This window comes from Calypte anna, chromosome Z (genome assembly GCF_003957555.1).
Source record: "Calypte anna isolate BGI_N300 chromosome Z, bCalAnn1_v1.p, whole genome shotgun sequence".
In the NCBI taxonomy this organism is placed as follows: domain Eukaryota; kingdom Metazoa; phylum Chordata; class Aves; order Apodiformes; family Trochilidae; genus Calypte; species Calypte anna.
This window is the reverse complement of record NC_044274.1, coordinates 42,880,502-42,898,942: the sequence shown is the minus strand read 5'-3', so window position 1 is coordinate 42,898,942 and position 18,441 is coordinate 42,880,502. Positions and strand designations below refer to the sequence as shown.

At 39.4% G+C, this 18,441-nt stretch overlaps 1 protein-coding gene across 7 annotated transcripts in view; it reads right to left on the bottom strand.

Moving 5' to 3' along the window:
• Window positions 1–18,441, bottom strand: part of NFIB (nuclear factor I B) — a 165,345-nt gene that overhangs the window by 135,984 nt on the left and 10,920 nt on the right. The window contains exon 1 of one of the 7 annotated variants that reach the window (XM_030466741.1): window positions 17,443–17,461. The exons of the other annotated variants lie outside the window; for them this stretch is intronic. The gene's annotated coding sequence lies outside the window, so the exon portion shown is untranslated. Of the gene's footprint in view, window positions 1–17,442; window positions 17,462–18,441 lie in introns of those variants that run through there. 7 annotated transcript variants of the gene reach the window in all.

The following is an 18,441-nucleotide window of genomic DNA, read 5'->3' as shown; positions in this document are numbered from 1 at the left end:
CAGAAACCAAAAAACTTGCAAAAAAAAAAAAAAAAAGCAGAATGACAGTGGCTCATTGTTAATTGAGTCACATGTGTGAAAGCTACAGAAAGATTAGTTTATACAGCTGCTGCTATTTGTCAAAACACTGCTAACAAGGTACACATGTTAAATCCAAGATTCTCCTTTCAGTCCCTAAAAAGAATGACCACACTAAATTTTGTGACAATTATCACCTGAGAAAAATTGTTGCTATTCCTTGATGATTTCAACTATTTCAGGTTACTCTTCTTATTTTAGAATTACAAAAACAATTTTTGCAACAATTTTCCATCAGGTGAAAACTGAGTGTCTGGCAGAAGGAAACTATAGGTAAATTCTCCTCTGTAATTCCAAATGTAAATTTTCACTGTTTGTTTTTTAACAAAAGAAGTAACCTTGCCCTCCCTGACAGAATGAAAATGCTAGAAACCAAAACCTTTTCACAGAATCACAGGAGGTGGAAAGGACCTCGAATGATCGGAGTCCAACTCTGCCTGCCAGAACTTCTGGATCGAAAGCACCAATAATTCCATTAAAAAATAAAGTATTTGCTCTTAAAACCATGGGAACTTTGGTTTATTCTGCTTTTTTAAAAACTCCCCCAAAAAATCAGAGGGACTACAGTCTGAATTAAATGAGGGAGCTCCACAACTAGGAAGCACAGAGAACGAAGTCATCCAGAGCAAGCCCATCCCTCCACCCCTGCATGTAAACTGCAAAGAGGCAACCAATTCTTGCAGAGCAGCAAGGTAACTGGCTGGAGACACCCCTGATGCTGCTGTGCCAGCTCCTCTTACAAGGGTGGCTACATTGCTAAGTGGCAACTGGGTACTTCACAGGGACCCTGCTAGAAGACACAAGCTGCATCTGAAAAGTAACACCATCCCCTTCCCCTGACCCATGGTATGCCTCATACCCGTCACTTGAGCTGGAAAGGAGCTATTCGAGAGGTCAGTGTTGACCACTCTGCTGTACACATTGCAATTACACATGTGTGTATATTTACATGGCTTTTTGTAGGCAGCTGTATGCAAGCCTTGAGGGTGCTGTGAGCCAGATGGTCGGAACTGAGTGCTACGATGTGCTTGGCTGGTTGAGAGAGCAGGCGAAGTTTGCTGGTCTGATTACAAAACACCAGGTAACATCTGTCCTAATCCTCCTTCAATTTTCTTAACATAACTACTGTCTAATCCATTTTAGGAGAAAAGCTCTTTGCTCGAAGGTGAGCTCAGAATTCTATGTGTAAGAATTAAGTTGTGAAAAAAAAAATGCTCAGCTACAAAACATTTCACAGCTGCACCCAGAAAAACCCTTAAAAAAATAGCTGTGCTCTGCCTTCTGAAACTGGATGATAGTAAAGTATTACAACACAAGACTACTGTAAAAGGGAGTCTGGTGCATTTTCAGAGGAACAACAGAAATGTACTGATAAATTTGGGACCAGACACTGGATGTTAAGAGTTTCCTTTTCAATTTGTTGTTGACTTTTTGTTTGGCCTAAGGAAAGTTCCTTAACACCTTAACTGAACAAAGTTTGTACTTTATACAGACATCCTGCTGCCTGTGATATATAAACAGATCTTTCAGTAACTTCAGTACACTTAGACCTGTCTCTTTTGCATGCATGATTCATGTTCGACCAAACTTTTTTTCATAATGAAAGATTTTTGTCTTTTCACATGATGGGGGGGAGAGATGTTCAGGAAAACAAATATTTCTTGTGTTGAATTCAAGTCTGCCTCAGTAAGAAAATAATATTTAAATAATTGCATGATTATGGTAAGGAGAAAGAAAAAAAATTAACCACAACAAATAAGATATATTCCAGATACTCAAAGAATATTCAAATTTACTGCCAAATAACAGAAAATAATTATACCTGTAATTGCATCTGTGCAATTGAGTTGAATCTCTAAATGTTGGCTTCCATTGTTACATAAAATCTGTTGTACATTAGTCTCAATTATACTCATTTCAATCTTTTAGGAAGCTGCCTTATTTATATACCTTTTGCAAATATTAGCAAGTCAGCCAGGTAGAGTATAGTGGCCATAACACTTCACACTGTTGAACTCTGGCATCCTTGCACCATTAGTGATGAAAACTACACTGGTTCCACACAGAACAAATGTCAGGTTACTGTAGAAAGTTATTATCTGTAATTTACAGTTTTGCAGAGTCAGAAGGAAGAAGTGGTAAATAAATACAACAGGAAGAAAGTCACAAAACACAGACCTTACGTGCTCTTTATGTGGTCACAGAAACACAACAGACAGTGGTAAACCCTGCAAAACCAAATTTAAGTAACAATTATCATGAAACCAAAAGAATGTATAGCAATGATTTTACCCTGCAATTCATATTGGATGTACTGCATCAATGGCAAACTTAAACTTCACTTTCTTAGCTTGATGATAAACTAGGAACATGGATGTAATTATAGTTGTTAGCTTCTAACTCCCTCTGGAAAGCATGCAGAGATAAACTGCTATTGGTGAGCATACACATTACAAATGGTTGTGTTTTGACAATATAAGTAAAAGAGACCAAAAAAATCTAAGAACATGAAAGGGAAAGCTGATCCCAGCAATAATAATGACCATTCAGAAAGAACATCAAGGTCACTTATGGCTTACACTGATTTGCTGCAAGCCAAAAGTTCATTTCATTCACATGATCTAATGAGGTCGTCTTATAAAGCAGAGGCTTCTTGAAAATATGGACTTGTTTAGATGCCTCAGAATTCTCCCTTTTCAACAAAATGTGTGAGAACACTTCCTTCCATGCATGTTCAAATATTTACTTTGGGTAGCAAAAAAGAGTGTCTTCAATTCATTAAGTCCCATTATCTGGATTAAAGCCATGCCAGCATCATACTTTTGTGGTTCCCAAGATGAACCTCTTAAGTGTTCTGATAGAAATATACTCTTGAATTGTGTGGGTTTTTTTCACTTCTACAGAGAGTTTGAACTGCCTGAAAAAGAACTGTCCATGCTACCCAAACACTTTTTATCAATGAACACTATACCAGTAATCTTCAACGCTGCTATACAAGTCACCATGTAATTAAATATTTAATTTAACTTCTGTAATTAAATATTTAACCTAAAAGCCTATTAAACACACTGTTCAATATGATTCCATGGAGGGACTGCAGATTACACTGTACAGACTGAAAAACACTCTTTTAAATACTTTTGCTTCCAAAGCCCATTAATTTATGCAAGTTCACAGAGAAAACCAAAAATTCATAGCTGTATCTGGAGAGTTTTGAAATTAAAAAATGGAGAAACACATATTGCCATTTAAAAACATTATGGATTAACAAAATTGAATTGTATCATTGATCAAAAGAAAATTCATAGAAAGACGTGCTGGGTTCCTAGAATTTCTTGGGGTACAAATTAACCTATTTGCATAAATAGCAATGACAGCATCACAAGAACAAGCATCATTTGCTGAAATCTCAAAGTGCACCAGACATTCCCAGCAGTGTTTATCTACAGTAACAGTGTTTATCTACAATGTCTCCTGCTATCTGGTTTGGCATACTAAGCTTTTGTGAAAAGTCCAAAGATTAAGAAACTAAAGTGTTCACTGTGATTAAAAGAAATCTGTTTTTCTAAAATAAAGCCTTAACCTCTTTCCAGGGTTTCCTCTATTGACAGGGTTTTTGACAATCACTAGAAGAAAATGAAATGGTTAAAAATCTAAGCATTTAGAGGCATGAGAGCAGTATTTCTCCATTGACTTTGGATGCTAATGCCAGAGGTAAGATACTCAAATTCAATCATTGTAAAAAATGTGATGTAAGATCTACCTATCTTTTCATGCTTGTGAAAAAGATATTTTCTCTTTCATACCAAAAGAGGTCTAGAATGTACATTCAGAATACATTATCACAAAGGAACAGACCCAATCAGCTTAATGATTTGTTTTATCTAGCAATAACAAAGTCCTGAGAATCACAGCCTGCAGGTCAGAATGCAGCTGCAGTGTACTGGGTACTGCCCTAGCACCAAGTGTTTGAAATGCCATTACACACAGAGATCTCTACAGGGATGAAGATCCTGCTGTGTTTGGTGCTGAACTGAGGCACTGATTCTTCCTCTCAGACACTGAGTTTCCAGTCTGTGCAAAAGCATCTCTAGAAGCAGCAAGATATATTAACATATTTATATACATAAGAGTTGTTTCAGTTACAAGACAGTATGTTTTTTCAAGAGGGAAATATGTGCAAAACTCTTTTTGCATTCCAAAGATGTTCACATTCAGCAAAAGCCCCATGACACTGCAGAATGACACTGATGACTTAATGAGGCACACTGTTTCTGATAAAGAAGAACATTACAGAGATTGCAATGTAGAAAACTATGAAGGCTGTGACAATGAATCACGTTACAAGTAAACTTCTGAAGAAAGTCATGAACTATTCTTCAAAGCTATCAGTTTTCTTCTTGTTCAGAATAATTTTTACCTCCTGCCTATGATGCCACAATCTGTAGTAATGCTGTATTTGCAAATCCTAGTAAGGTTTGTTCTAAGATATTAAAAAAAAAAAAAAAAAAAAAAAGAAAATACCCAAACCCAAACAACAACAACAACAACAAGTCCAATAAAATTTAAAAGTAAAAAATGTTTGTCTCAACATTTGGATTTAACATAACACAAAGAAAAGGTAACTTCAGACCATTAAAAAATGACAGTATTCTTTAGGGGCTGAGGCAGGGGAGGTGGGTGAAATAGTACTGCACCGTTAGATCTGACCAAACTGACCTTACACACCAGCTATATTTGTTCTGTGCAGTTCCAAATAAAAATCTGCTGGCTGAACTAATGCTTTGCTCTTAGCAAATGAAAATGACAGGATCTCAATACAGAAAATTATCACAAGGTTTTTCTCAATATTTCTTTTCATAAAAATAAACTTCATAGTTATTTTCCATGTCTTTTTTCCCAAATCTTTCATGATATTATTTATTACAAGAAATGTGTGGATTGTTTTGCCTTTAGTCCGCAGACCTGTTCCCTGAAGGTTTTACACTTTTCAGTTTTAGTTGATAGTTCTCTTCATTCTGCTTTTTTAAGCATAGTATAGTTGATTTAAGTTTCCCATTTAGCATGGGTCTGATCTTCCATAAAGCTCACTATAAAATCTAGAAAGCACATACCAAAAATACTGTCCACTGTGCAAAAGCACTTACTTTTGAATGAAGAGAAACAGTTAAAAGTCTCATTATAAATCACTAAGACTTCACACCTTAAAACATAAGAGAAAATGTAGACTTGTGATAGGGAAGGAGATATTGGAGTAACTATAGTGTAGAGACAGAGGCGAATAGAAGAAAAGCCTACAGGGCAGAGTTTGTTCCCCTAATGAAATGCTTGATTTTTGCACATTTAAGGAAACTTGACTGGTAATAACCAGAAAATGTACTCAGAAGATGCTGTAAAGTTACAGCTTGTGAATAAAAGCATCATCTTTGAACAAGTTCCAGTCTCAAACTGAACTGCACACAGGCTTCATTTATATTCTAGTGTTTGCATATCAGTCAAATTACAGACCCTTCAAGACTTGTTTTTTAGGCTTTGAATATTATTTTACTAATTTCAGGGAGGTGAAAGGGTAATCATCTGAAATATTCAAAAATATTAGAAAAAGTTTCAAAAATATACTGTAGTCTTGTATGCCTCTATTCACCCACTCTGCAACATCTGACAGCAAGCTAGCACTGTCAGCATATTTGCCATTTTTTCCCTTTTATTATGTTGGTCTGCTGACATGAGTAGCAATATTGCCCATTACACGGTTCATGAAAATCCCAGATCACTGTCTTCATCATGCGGAGACTGAAAACTTTAAGTGCAAGGGATCCAGAACATGGGGGAGATGGTAGAACTACTGGGAACAGACTGTATTACAGATGAAGACTCCCATTGCTTTTGGACTTCAGGGAGGTCATTCCCCTACAGCTTCCCCATAAATAGCCCAGCTGATTTGCCAAGGTCTTTCTGCTGTATTTTCTGCAGCTGATTTATTATGCGTGTTCTGCAAGGGACAGTGAGTAACATCTTGTTTCTGTCTTCAGCTGCACAGCCCAATGCATGGAGGAAACATCCATGTGGAATCACCAAACACCAAATGAGCCCAAGGCCAGGACTCCATACACTCCTGTGTGTTACAAAACCAGCTGCATGGGAACTGGGAGTAAACCAAGGTAAGGCAGCAGCCTCTTATCCCTTCCACACCAGACCTCCAGGTAGAAGATACAACAGATACTCAACTCCAGCTGCAGCAAGTGCTGCCACAGCTATGTAGGTGTTCTCTGTCCTTAGAGGAGAGCAAAGGAAGTGGACTGGATTCTTCTCAGCACAATCTATACCTGCTTTTTCTCAGATTTCTCCCTTCCTAGCAGTCTAACCAGTTGGTCATCCACTATTGTACAGTGAATGTCACATAAGCTCTTGGAATGTACTACTTAATTAATTTGAATAGAGCCAAAACTTAGCATAGACTTGAACTCCAAGGCCCAAAATACCATAAAATTTTATTTAAAACATTTCTTTATCAGTTCCCAAAAATTCCAAACAGAAGGCATTGGCAATCACTACCCTATGTGCGAGAGGCCTCTTTCCGCATCTAAAAATACATCAATACCTGTACCCTGGCTCACAAATTTGATGAAGAGGGGATGAAGAGCAGCAACAGCACAGAGCTACATCCAGCCTTTTATCTCAAATAAATAAAAACATGCAGAAAGGGAACAGAGGAGACACAGTATATACAGTGAGTTACTTTAAGTAATAATCCACTTTATAGCAACAGAAAACATGTTACTTTTTAGTTTTTTTTCTTTTAGCCCAGATAAAATGTTTCCTCAGAGTTTTCTTTAACAGTCATGAGATTATCACAGTTGGTGCAACAGATGTTGGTCTCTAGGAAGAATGGCCTGATCCTGTAAAACCTACTTTCTCATGTGCAGACCCTTTGAAATCAGTGGGATTTATGTAAATAGGGATTTGCAGGATTAGGTCTACAGTCTAGAGAGTCTGCAGTACTTCAGTCATACGTGTTCTAGTTTTGTTGCCTGGGAACCCAGTGCACCATAGGATAGCTCATGAACAGGCCAAGCATCCTTTGCAGAAGCAGCATGAATCTGAAAACAGTCCCTTGCAGCTTGAATTCAGCGTTAGGACTTTATGCTACTGATGCAATTCCTCCTAGTCAAACAAGGTTCAAAAACATGTATAAAACAAAAGAAAAATGCCCCTTGCATTTGCAGAACCAGGGAAAGTGGAAAAAAGGAAAAAAAATTAAAATTACATTCTTTACTCCCTTCTTTATTCTTTTTGTTTTGCACAGCATTGGATATGCATATTGTTCTCTCCCAAAATCACAACCTGAAGCAACGAATATTTTTTATACAGTTATTTTGGGTTACCATGGAGAATGAAGAACAGAGACCTTCCCCAGCCATTTTCATCTCCCCCATTCCCTGCAGCCCCCCAGGTGCTGGCAGCAGCTGGATACTGGTGCAGTTTCCATTGGCAAGGAGTCATACGCAGCTTATGGGCCACCAAGCAGCCGAATGGTGACAGGCTCCAAAAATGTTGATGGGATGGTAACTGCCTCTATGCAGACACATACTCTGGGAAGCTGGGAAATGCTGGCACATTTACTCATCACCTCTGATGTCCAGTAATGGTAAGTACTCTGCTACTCAGGTGTCTGCCACCCAGGCACCAAGAAATATGCCAGCATGACACTGGTAAAGCTTCACTTTGAATCCTCTACAAGAAGGAAACTGGTGGGCTGGAGCATGTTCAAAGAAGGGCAGTGAAGCTGGTGAGTGATCTGGAGAACAAATTGGGAGGGAGCAGCTGAGCGAACTGGGGATGTTTAGTGAGGAGAAAAGGGGTCTGAGAGATGACCTTACTGCTCTGTGCAACCAGCTACCTAGAAGGAAACGATAGTGTAGTGGGTTTTGGTCTCTTTTCCCCAGAAACAAGTGATAACATGAGAGGAAATGGGCTCAAGTTACAGCAGGGAAGGTTTATATTGAATATTAGGAAAAAATTCTTCACAAAAAGGGTTGTTAGGCACTGGAACAGGCAGCTCAGGAAGTGGTTGAGTCACTGTCCCTGGAGGTATTTAAAAGACTTGTAGTTGTAGTGCTTAGGGACGTGGTTTGGTGGTGAACTTGGCAGTGCTAGGTTCAGGGTTGGACTTGATGATCTTAAGTATATTTTACTTTCAAATGCGTCATGTGCTATCAATGACAGAGAAATCAACCTTGAGAAGGAAAGTAAGGCATCCTTGTCAATAACAAATAATAACTAGCTTGTGTGCCAAACAGCATTTGCTCCAACTGGAAGCTACTTATCAAACAACACATCAGCAGATACAGTAAGACTTATATGTAATTATTAGAAAATAAACCACACATGTAATTGAGAGGAGTTCAAATGAATCTGCTATAGTTACTCCAGTGGGCATATATTTCCAGAGTAGGTCAACATCCTCCTGTGGGGAACCCCCAGAAGCAGTGCACATAACATGAAGGTGCCATCTGAATGCTGTTTTGCTGCTTTGAGGACCCCTGTGAGTTTGATCAGACCTCACCATGACATCTTTATATATTCACTGTGTTCTACCACATAGGCAAATTTCAGCAGAATCAGATTTTTAATTCTTGAGCTTGTTAGCAACTTACATGAAATGTGTAGATTAATAAATAAATTCTGTTCTGAGTGTTTTGACACCCATTACCAGGGCATTACAATGAAAGCTGGCCTCTTCATATATATATTTGCTACAATAAAACTATCACTAATCACTGCTTCCCAAAATGAAACCCATAACTACTACTATTCATTGGTCATATCTGCATGATCCAATATTGTTGCTTTCCAGTGTCTCTTCTTAACTGCATCTATTAATCTGAAACACAGGATGCCTATCAATGGCAAGAGAAGTTCTGTGCTAAATGCTCATCCTACTGTGAAATGCATCAGCAGGCCCAAGTTGCCATTAACATGACTTGAATTCTGACAAGGTCAAACTGGCTGGACTATATTTTAAAACACTTTTATCTTACTGCAAGAGGATAATGGGTTCTCAGAATATATACTGCAGGAACTTAAGACTCTTCTGCTGATTCAACCTAGGCTCAGAAGCTAATGCTCTGCACCATGCTTCAAGTTAATTACTGCTGAACAATGCAGGAGAACAGCACAGGACTCCAGCAGAATACCAAGAGTATTAGTATGCCCTTCTGATCAAAGAGAACTAATCAGGCTCTGTTCAGGAAAGCAATTACAAAACTGCAAAACTCTTGAGAGAAAGTTTGGGTGATACTTATTCTTTTGTGAAGTCAAAGCTTCTAAACGGAGCAAATTTGACTACGGTATTAACATCACTGGACCCTTGTGTTACAAAGGACATCAAGATATCATCTGAACCACCTCTTGACTGGACAACTTCATCATGATTAGGTGTGTCATTTTGACAGATTCACACTAAACCTGCCCTTGATAAAAAATAGCATATTCACCTCTCCCTGTCTATGCCACCCTCATCATTAGAAAGTTAATGCTTTGGAGTTTTTTTTCTTTTCATCCTTCCTGATGAAACATTCGTTTTCATTACACCTTCACTTCTTGTCCTACCTGCAAGGAAGGCTGATCAGAGATCTAGAAAGTTTCTGTCTACCTCCAAACAATTTACACTTTTCTTATGTGCAACACCCAAAGGTAGAAAGCTGTGAACACCATTACACTGTAAGTCCTTTTAGATGGACACAAGTAGTGGTGCTCAAGTCATTCTATCAACTGTTGTAGCATCATTCTAGGTCTTAGTTCACTCTACTGAATAATCAATGTCATATCTGACTCTGCAATGATCCTACTCCTAAATACAAACCATCTTTGAATGCACATGCTTTATATCACACAAATGTTGGAGGACAAACAACAGATTACTTGCTTGCCCTAATGCTGTGTTTGTGAGTGGTAAGAAGTCATTCCAAATGTTCCAAAAAGGATTAATGCCATATAACAAGTCTATTTAATTACTGAAAGACCAGTGATCCTCATTTCACTATAAGCAGCTTTTCCTTTATTCGGAGGCTGTAAATAGAAATCATTATAGGACAACTATCATTTTTGTCCCAGAATATTCAATTTATAGCAGAAAAATAGCAGAAAAAAAAAAAAAAAGTGAAGGGCCAAGGAGAACTATATATGCCGGCTGTGCATATGACATTGCAAGATTGGGCACATATTTTAAAATACACCAGCACTCATCACTATAGTTACAATTCTGCTCTCTGTAACAATGTGATATCTGTTCCCTTAACTTTAGATTTTAAAAAGGCAACAATTAAGCCATTTAAAATAATTACATGTATCTGACTGAACTGCAGGCAGCAAACTCACCTATGAATGAATATTTGGTAAAATCAGATACAGATTGATACAGATTACTTTAAATTATGTGTCTGAATCTAGACAGCCTGATAATTTTCCAACTCTTTCTGTAGAAGCTAGTTATTCTTTAACTGGAAGATAAACAATACAATAACTTTTGATGTTAACCCTCAGTTAGCTGTAAACTGCACTGTTTCAGTATCACACGGGGAAACTGCATGGACAGACTTCTTTTCATTTTTATAAATTGTCACTTCCTACTCTGAGAAGTCAACGGAGTAATTTTGTAGCTGTCGATGTTATAGGTAGGTCATTACCAACCCTGAAATATCATCATAAAAGGAACAAATGATTATAGCAATGGCTTAAAGAGTAAAAGTAGATGGCACACTGGGTCCAAAAAGCACAAGTTACTAATTAATTGTTTAGGGGAGTTTCAGTACAATCAACATGGAATTCAAGCAAAGGTGAGACATCCAAGACAAGACCCTGGACTTATCCCTTACACACTAATGGTCTCCCTTCCAGCTGCCTCACGAGCCAGGCATGCCCAAGCCTGGGAGATGAAACAGGATGACCAGCATATTCCAGACACAAGCACACTGTGTTACAGTTGCTTGGGTTGCATCTCACAGCGCAGCCCAAACTCCTGGCCATCCATCTTCCTCCCACACTTGTGTGCTCTGTTCTCAACTAGTGACCCACTTGACTGAAACACACAATCCTGGATGTAGAGAAGGATGGGGAATCAGACTGAGCTCAAACGCTACCCCTGCAGGCACTGCAGATTCCTCCTCCATGGTGAGCCAGATGGATGAAGATACATACAGCTGCCCACGATGATTGTTTCTGTTATCTTTCTGTTGAAAGTATTATTTCCCTTAACTTTCACTGGTTGACAAAACTCAAGACAGCTTGCTGAGCACACCAGCGTCATGATCCCATCCTCAAGGACCAGCCCTGCCCAGGGCTCTGGCAGACTGGAACATGGGTGATCCAAGGCAAGCTGCCACCACAGAGTCTCATGTGGCAGGGCAACTCAGCTGTGTGACTTCCTCACAGAGTGGTACCACCACAGGGCTTGAGGTGGAGGAATTCTTTGCGCCCATCCTCCCTGCTCGGGCAAGTTTCTTCCATCCAGTCTTGAGAAAACTGGGTAAGACATGTTTTTACAACACAGAGACCACTTGGGGCACCCACACAGAGATTCTGCTTGCAGTGAAAATACAGGAAGGGTTATAACTTTCTACCAGTATGTATCTCAGTATATCAGAAGGAACTGGTGCTCCCTCTCTCTGAGACTGGAGGCACAGAGACTGAGCAACCTGTCTGTGGTCACCTGACAAACGTATCTCAGTATATCAGAAGGAACTGGTGCTCCCTCTCTCTGAGACTGGAGGCACAGAGACTGAGCAACCTGTCTGTGGTCACCTGACGAACCGTCGCAGGGCTGGGGACCAGGACAAGGATTTTGAAGTCTTTGCTTCTAAACACTGAGTCATACTGTACACAGACCGCACAGTGATAGCATTTAAGTCCCTTGCGTCAGCTTTCCCTCCTTCTTCCTTCAGAGGAACTATGTAACCACAATTAAAAATCACACCTAAGATTGTGGAGCTGCACACTGAAATAAAAGCTTCGGTCATTTACAAGTCCACTGGAAGGTTGCAAGTACGCATAAAATCTGAGAGATGTTTGGTTTTTCAGAAAAATCTGAACATCACCAGAGAAATAAGTGGACTGAAGAAATACAAACCTAACCATACACTGCAAAATTCAGTGCACAGTGCTGTGAAAGAAAGTATGTTTTAAATAAAATCAGTCTGATTGAAGAAATCTGCCCACATAAGCAAAGTTTTCAGGCCTTAAATTGAGAGCATACAAGTTAGCTGATGAGTCTGGGGTTACAAATTTACTTGTTTTATAAGAGTACCAGCACAGAAGTTTTCTTAGCCCAACAAGTCTGATGGTGCCATCAGTTTTTTAACCAATTCAGTCACTGAATTCAAAAGGCATTGCTTCCTACAACCACCACACAATGCAGCAGGTGACTTCAGGCAAACTGTCAGGATATGGTGCAAATGGCTCCATCCTCACAGAACGCCTTCTCCTCTTTTGTAAGTAAAGATGTAGTATCAAGCATAACATGTCTACTTTAGAGAACACAGTTGCTTTTATGTACAGCCTCAGTCTTTAAAAAAGCCATGTTTTGGTATGTAACTAAACCGAGTATCTTCTTACTACACTGACATGAAATGCTCCCCCATTTCATGTTATCAAATTATGTTGATGACTCTTTTTTCCTAAAAATCAAAATGGTGTGCAAATGCATTACATTTTCATCACAAAGGGTTTTCAAAGCAGAATCTTCTTCCCAGCACACCCCACTGGAACACTGTTCACAGTGAAATGGGAACAGCTAAGATTTGCAGTGTTTGTACTTTAAGTAGTGAACCTAACAGAAGAGAAATGCACAGGATGGAGTTTCCCTCTGGCCCCTAGGAATCCTCCCACTGCCTCTTCCTCTATGGAGGGCTGTCAATTTGTCCCCATCGCTGTCAGCAGACAAAAGGTAGTGACATTAGGAGCACAACCAAGGCAGGACATGGCTGCTCCAGAGGGACTCCATGAAACCCGCTGGGGTGTAAATTTGGAGCCAGTGTCTTCTTGTCAGCAATTACCACAATGAAACAGAGGAAGTGGCAAGGCTGCTGAACAATGGAGAGGTCAAGCAGTTCGCAGCCATTTCATGACCCAGATAAGTAAAGGTCAAGAGATTCAGGTAGCAACTTGGCCAGGGCATGAGTTACAGCACAAATGAATTGTTTTAACAAATCAGCTTTGGTCAATTAAACCTAACAAGACATGTTGCATCACGTCGCAGGGTTCTTGACACTAAGGCCAGAAGCGGAGGCCAGCCTCATAAAACACATCTTTTAACATGGCATAACAAATTTAAGGTAATCCATCCAGAAACTGCAGATGTCAGAACAATGAAATACAAGTTGTCTTGACCGGGAGATGTTTTCACACTTTTAAATCAGGGACACCAGAGTGTAGTCACCCTTTTGAGATGTCTGGCAACATTTTCAGTGGCATTAATCATGCAATGGAAAACTGATACTACAGTAAATATACTTGCTGTCTCTCAGACACAAGGAACTTCTGTAATAATCTTCTAAGCAAATGCAGCATTTCCTTGTTAGTGACTCCATCAGAAAAGGCCAAGAATGGTTCGGCATTTTGCACCAATGTAATTCATGAGCAAAAAAGTTATACTTTGTAGGTATTTTAACTATATTTAATTTCTAGAGTTTGAAAGAGAAACAGAGTTTGAAATTACTGTATTAAAATGTGTGCATATTTCTTAGTTTCTATTTAAAGGAAAACTTATAAATCCTGTGGTATCTTCTCAGAAGATAGCTTGTGAATGACACTGCAAGATAACTCACTAAAAATTAAAACATAATATTAGACATGAGATAAATAGTTCATACTTACCTTTCACTTGTTTAATACCATCTTTCATGAAAATACATGTAGTAATTCAGGTTAATAGAATGTGAAGATTGGGATAAAAATTTAAACAATATGTTCAATACCAAAATACTTTAAATTCTCAGTTACATTCTCAGTTGCATTTAAATTCTCAGTTGCATTTGCATCAAACTTGTATCAGAAAACTTGTCTTTTTGGCTTATGTCTCAATGCACATGCTGAGTTTCCCAAACAGAGTTCCCTAGCTGTTCATTTTTGCATTTGGCTTTTCTATTCACTCTCTAAGGAAGAAAAGGAGAACCATCTTCTTCAATTTCAGTGCATTTTTTTTCAGGGGGCAGATAATTAAAAGCCCACTTAAAGCCATAAAAATGCCTTTAGTAAAGGTGTCTTTATGGAATGACACTTGTAAGTTTTCCTTCTGCTCTGAAGATAAGCTGGCACTGTTATAAAGTGTAAGGCTTCTACAAGGGAAAATAACACTCGATGACTGAATGAGCTTCCGTGAAGGTTTTACACCACGTCCTCCCCTAATTTATATTCTTTAGAGTTAAAAAAACCCAATAAAATAGGATAAATTAGGAGGAAGCTAATGTTCAGATTACTCCAATGTCCCTATAAGCAATGTGAATTTAATACACAGGAGTGATGGGACATGAAGTCAAAAGCTTGGGTCCTCAGGCTGGCTACAAAAACCCAGCACACTACTACTGATCCAGCACACTACTACTGATAAACACACTTTATCAGCCCTTCCTTTGTCAGAATCCCCCATAAAAGCTAAGTCTGAAGTGCCCATCTCTCACCAACTGTGAAAAAATCTAGAACAAAACTGACACACCAACGAGGTTCCTAAAAAACAGCTAAAGAAACACACTTCTGTAAAATAGAAAAAGCACAGCACACTTCAGAAAGTGTGCTCTATGAAAGCAGAGTTTGGCAGGGGGAGAGTGTAAGAAAATTATCTTTTTTTGCAAAAGAAAGGTGAGGGGGAAAGATTAACAGCTTTGTGAGAGGAATATTCCCAACTGCACACACACAATTTACTGCTCCCAATATACACACCCAGAACAACTGTCTTTTCTCTTGGACGAAGCTAATAATCTAAGACTCACTTCCCTTTTACTAGGTTCTGAGCCTTTCAAACCTCTTGTAACCCAGGCTTCACTGCCTTGAGAGAGGTTTCTATCAACTGCTTCTAGAAGTTACACCAGAACTAAATAAACAAAGAGAGACAGAATAAAATCATGAAATCCCCTTATAACAAATGACATCTGGTTTGACAGCTGTCAAACAAACCAACTAATCACACACCCCTTCTTCCTTTTTCACATTCACTTAGCACATAGAAGGTGTCTCTAAATGAACTATTTCTTCCCCATCCCACGTGGGAAGGAGCAGCTTTATTCAGGTAAACTAGCTAATTAGCTTGATCTTGAGATCACCCTAGCCAGACTGATTACAGCAACAGGCCACACTGCTATTGAGACTGGAATGTGCTGCTTTAGGAAGCCTCTTGAATTACTGTGCTTGGCACTATCATACCCTGCTCCAAGGACCAGAGGTTCAAGGGACCACCAGCCCTCGAGATTCATCTGCACTACTGTAGTAGCAGCAGGACAGAGGAGAAGGAGGAAGAGTAAGGAAGAAGGGAAAGCTAGAAAAAGAAGCAGTCTTGACAGCAATCTCATGCAATTAACTTTAAAACCCAACCTGCAGCGGCATTTAGCATTTAATTATTTTAATGAAGTTTTCACAGCTACAATGAATTCGATATGCATGAAAATTAAGAAATTTGAAACATAAATCTGCTGTTACTTGAAGTATTTCCATCTTGAATTAGTGGACTTATTTATAGTTTAAAAGCTTTTTTCCCCCCAGTATTTTTCTTCTGTCTGAAACTACTGTGAAACAAGATTCCTCTGTCTTCTTTTCTACTCTTTTCTTTATATCTTCTTAGTGATGACCTAAATGTCATTCATAAATTTGTAAATCTCAGTTTTCAACTAGATGCACTGAATTTACTTAGCCATAGTCCATTTTCATCCTAAACACAATACATGTCATTTAACCTTGTGAAAGTGACTCCTCATGGTGTATCCAGTAAGAAAAAACAGACTGTGCTGAAACCTCCTTCCTCAAATGCATAGATAATTTGTTCCTGACTGCAACAGGAAAATTAAATATGGAAAATTCTCTTTCCTTTCTTATGAACTGTCACATAACCCGTATGTCATAGGGGAAACTAAAAAGAAATAAATATGCATTTTGAATACTTTTGATCTGCTCTCTGAACGTCCATTCACATATACACACGCTGAAAAATGAAAACCAATCAGTGACATTTTTAAATATCTTAATAACCTACATCTCATAAACAATGTATCTATCATCATCAACTGAGAAACATTAGGCCTGTATATACACCAAACTAACCTCCATCTCCTAATGACAAATGTATTATTTGCTGCCTGTACTTTTCAGCATAACACAGACTCTCAACAAAGTAGTCATCCAAAATTTTACATTAGAAAAACAGAAAAGAAATCAATACAATATCTTCTGCAGTTGACACATTTTTTAAATTCTATTTTCCACATGCTTCAATAGATCGGTATTGCTTGAAGCAACTCAGGAGTTTTTAAAAGGTTTATTATTCCAAATCAGATTCTTAAAAGTACAAAAAAACTGCCCTCGTATGAGAGCAGCTAAAATATAAATTCATACTGCAGCATCTGCACTGGCTTTCTGATTCAGAACGGAGATTTACCACATGGAATCAGCATCCCATTTCACTGTCTGAGCTACGAGTTCATGGAGCACCTCGACGCCTATAGGTACAGGCAGTAATAAGCTCCATTTCCTGTTGTTCCCAGTGTAAGTAGTAATTTGTTGTGTAAACTCTAACAGATCTCCTTGTGCTCTGACATATCTTTCTGCAAAACAAGTCAAATGTCCTACTGCGTGTTCCCAGGTTAAGTATTCAGAAGGAGGAAAATCATTAAAGTTAATGGAAGTAGGAACAATCAATTCAACTGATTGACTGATTCCTCTAAGCCCATTTTTTTTATTAATTGTATGTGGAAGCATCGGTGCACACAAGAAATGCAAACCCTTGCCCAAAATCCAGCTGAGTGGTGTGACACTTAGATATATGACCACTATATGAATTACGCAGAAAAGAGACTGATGGAAACACAATTTTAACTATGATATTAAGTAAAATTTCTTGTGCAGTGAGACTGCAGTTAATTAACTACATTAATTGTATTCATCATTTTTAAGCATGAAAAGTGTTACTATTATTTTCTATACTTACTAAACAGGAACTAAAGCGTAACATGAAAAGGCAAACCTATTTCAAACTTTGAGCTCCCTGTGAAAACAAATCCACAAAACTCAAAAAGATGAATACAAAGACCAAGCCATTGGTAACACCGAGAGTTCACCCACCCACTTCTGCAAGTCAGAAGAACTTTTATACCACGTTTATACCAGAACTGCAGTTCCTCCTGGGAGGAGGAGACGTTTTTCAGAGACGGGCGGTGCACACACGGTGCCAGGGCCATCTCGAGCTAAAGGGCAATAGCTGCGTTGGGTTAAGGCCGCTCGCCGCGGAGCCAGGGGAAAAGCAGCTTCGAACAGAAGCAGATGGGGCACCCCGCACTCGAGCCGAGACGATTCTCAGCGGCTCGCCCGACCGGCACGGAGCTCGGTACCCAGCCCGGGGGCGGCGGGAAGACAAGAGGCCTGCGGGGTGCGGCCTGCGGCGGCTGCGGCCTGCGGGGTGCGGCCTGCGGGGGTGGCCCAGCGCCCCCGCCCCGGGACCCGGCATCCCGGCGGGGCGGCGAGGCCCGGCACCCGGCGCTCTCCACACCCTGGCTGCAGAAGACAGCCCGAGCCCTAGCACCCCCCGCCCCTCATCGTTTTTCTCTTCCTTTTTAGATTTTTTTTTTTTTTTTTTTTTTTTTTATCCTGTCCCCGCTCCGTGCCGGTCCCCTGAGGAAGCTCAGCCTTGAGATTCAGGGGCTCAGGTAGGCCAGGCTTCCTTCTGCGTAGCTCTTTAGGCAGAGCTGCTAATCCATCTTATTAATGAACAAGATAATAGGAGTCACCCGGAAAGCAGTAATAATGCTAACTATCTAGGAAACTTCAACAGAAATTATTTTTGTCTTTTTGCTGATTTCCTAGTGACAAAGTCGTGCAGCTGGAGACATAGCAGTATCTTGATAGTTTAAGAAGTGAAAAACCAAGACTGCATGAATAGTATCGGACTAAAAATATATGCATCTATTTTCTGCTCCCCTCTTTTTATAGTTTAAAAGATCCTCCCCTCCCTCAATTTCAGAGTATTAAGAACTGGGGATGTGGCTCCTACACAAGGACAAAGGGGAGGGTAAACAGTAATGTGACTGATCTGAGAAACCTACTTGGAGAGGCACATGTTTTAAAAACATACAAATGTTTACCAGTTCCATGTACCATTGCTTCAGT